The sequence below is a fragment of the Gossypium arboreum genome, chromosome 1 (assembly GCF_025698485.1).
Source record: "Gossypium arboreum isolate Shixiya-1 chromosome 1, ASM2569848v2, whole genome shotgun sequence".
Taxonomy (NCBI): Eukaryota; Viridiplantae; Streptophyta; class Magnoliopsida; order Malvales; family Malvaceae; genus Gossypium; species Gossypium arboreum.
The window spans coordinates 83,276,556-83,279,732 of record NC_069070.1 but is presented as its reverse complement, the minus strand read 5'-3'; the positions used below and the strand labels follow the sequence as shown (position 1 = coordinate 83,279,732).

Sequence of the window (3,177 nt, the reverse complement as noted above, 5' to 3'; positions counted from 1 at the left end):
ATACATGTGCCCACTTGCACATAAAGACTTATTTTCTCGTCTTTGACGTATTCATCAAGATTACTCATTGAACTTCCTTTAGAACTACCTGTTGAACACTTAGAATACTATCAAATACATCAGAATCTCACACCTAAGTGCCTTATATGTAGCCAATGCTACCTCATATCACATATCACATGTTGCTTGCTGTAACACTCCTAACCCGTATCCATTGCCGGAATAAGGTTATGAGGTATTACTTGACTGAACAAAACTTCTATAAGGTCAAAGATATTTACCAGACATAAATTATCAACAATGCAACCTGTCTCATTGATTTTTCATAAGAGCTCTTATAAATTTCCAAAATGACTAACTATCAAAACATAACCGAATATCTAATAACAAATTAACTACTATCAAGTTATAACTAAAACATTTCAACACATTAGTTCAATTATAAGGCTTCTCTAAACAAAATAAGCCAGCCATCTTCGCATGGCTATAATGTATACAAAGACAAAATATCATTCTACCTATAGTCTATCCTATACATGCCTTAAATCATGATGATATACCATCTTCTCAACTCACATAATGACTCGATAGTGTGATGATATCTCCGGCTCTTCCAACTCGAACTAAAGGATAAACCTATAAGGAATGGAAAAGAGAACACGAAGTAAGCTTCAATGCTTAGTAAGTTTTAAGCAATGCAAACAATTAATTTACTTATAGCTCAATTATTTCAAATTTTCAAGAAATCATTCCTAGGTAATTGCCATTTCGGCCAAGTATCCATGAACATAATGCATATTTAGCAAATTCACCTCACTTGAATCTGAACTCAATTAAAACCAAATATTGAAATCACAAATAAGATCATAAGAACTTGAAAAGTATCTCATTAACTAGTTTTAACCATGTTTGCAACAAAATCACAAATTCACTACAAGTTGTTTTCCTAAGCAACAGTCACTAAATTATTTATAACTGGAGATAAGAAACTCCAAATAAAGTGCCGTTAATTTTTCCTGAAAATATACTTATATATCTTCCATGCATAAAATTTTCAGAATTTTTCGTTTGACCAATCAATACCAGATTTTTATTGAAGTTTCCCCTGTTTCACTGTTTGACTATTCTGACCACTCTTCACTACAAATCAATTTTCTCATTATACAGAATTCAAAATATGTTATCGTTTACTTCATTTGAAACTAGACTCATTAAGGAGTCTAATAATATAAATTTTATCTCATAATCATCATTGTACAATTTAAAATGATTTTCTAAAGATAGAACAGGGGATTTCAAAGTCATTTTGACTCTGTCTCACTCCACTTCAAATATCTCATTATCTAAAATTCTTTTGCTTACACGATTTCTTTTATAAGAAACTAGACTCATTAAGCTTTAATTTCATAATTTATTCAGCTTCTAATTCAATTTCTACAATTTATGGTGATTTTCCAAAATCACGCTACAGTTGCTGTCCCAAGCAGATTTATTACAAATTTGCTCTTTCACACATCCCTTGCATTCAAATTATCTAAACATGTATATCATGTCATTCAAGATCGAACTCATATAACATAGGCATTAAAATGCTTCACTATCAGCTTTAGTTCAATTCAAACGAATGAAATACAATATCATATTCACATTTAATTTTCCAAGATCGTAATCACCTAAAAATAAAATCATATACTTCCACAAACCTTTCCACAAGGACCAAGTGTTTATATTTGAATATAAACATAGAATCACTTCACATAACTTTACATATTTACCGAATATATCACAATCACATTTATAGTCATAACACTTATTCACAGATGCATCACTTTATATATTTATAATTTAATTCAAATCAAAATCGCATACGAGTACATGATACATACCTGGCCAACTTAATATGTAATGCACTTTCAATTTGTCAACTTAGTGTAGGATCTTGTAATTGTATACTTTTATCAAATTCATCGGCACTTGGCCCACTAGGTATAAAACCCGAAATTATATTATCAGCACAAAGCTTGCGGGAATTTAACCCGGATACATTTCCAGCACGAAGCCTGCAGGACTTTGGCCCGGATACATTTCCAGCACGAAGCCTGGCGGGACTTTGGCCCGGATACATTTCCAGCACGAAGCCTACGGGACTTTAGTCCGGATACATTTCCATATATTTCCAGCACGAAGCCTGTGGGACTTTAGCCCGGATACATTTCCAGCACGAAGCCTGCGGGACTTTAGCCCAGATACATTTTCAGTGTCTTGCATATTTATTCACATGTTAACACATTTCACATAACATTTCACATTAGCAATTTAATTGCTTCATTCGAATATAAGCATAAAATGTACACCTACCTTTTAACTTTCGGTTCAATAATCATACACAAGGAACACATAATCTTTTCATTATCCTAGTTTCACTTTTAATAACCATTCGACTATATGCCATATTCACAAATTATTTCACACACAACCTCGATCAAGTAGGAACAATAGTCACAATTCATCTATTATACAAATATCCCATTCTTTGACTTTGTTTCATAATAGCTATTCTGTCACCACATATATACCATTCAATTCACATTCGACTTTATACAAACAAGTACAATAAAATTGTATACACATATTACACACTTTCACATCATCACTTAATAGTCATTCGGCCACATTATATACATAAATCATCCATTTCATATTCGGCTTTATAGCCGAAATTCAATATACTTATTGCAATTCGAACTTGTAAACGTCAAATAATTACTTATCATATTATATAATCTTAAGCGCACAGCAAATCAAATATAATTACTTAAGGACTTACCTCGGAAGACGATAATCGGAACGAGACGACTAATCGACCATTTTGATTTTCCCCCCGATCCAAATCCGAATTCTACTTTTGCCAATCTAATTAATATCAAAATTAACTCACTTATTCAACATTTCATTAAATTTTATCTAAAGACACATAATTTGGGCATTTTGCATTTTATCCCCTAACATTTCACATTTTTACAATTTAATCCCTATTTCAAAATAACACAAATTACTCAAAATTTCATCAAACCCATGTTAGGCCGAATTTACCTTAGGTCTCTAGCAACCCATTTCTTTTATTTATTTCACGTTTTGACCCTCAATTTACAAATTTCTAAATTTAGTCCTTAATAC

The 3,177-nt window shown here is 31.8% G+C and overlaps 1 long non-coding RNA gene across 1 annotated transcript; it reads right to left on the bottom strand.

Moving 5' to 3' along the window:
- Positions 1-257: 257 nt before the first annotated feature.
- Positions 258-2,893, bottom strand: LOC128282048 (uncharacterized). The gene is made up of 2 exons (XR_008272345.1): positions 2,828-2,893; positions 258-636 (listed from the first exon to the last, which is right to left on the bottom strand). It is a non-coding gene; the product is annotated as an uncharacterized LOC128282048 (long non-coding RNA).
- Positions 2,894-3,177: the final 284 nt, after the last annotated feature.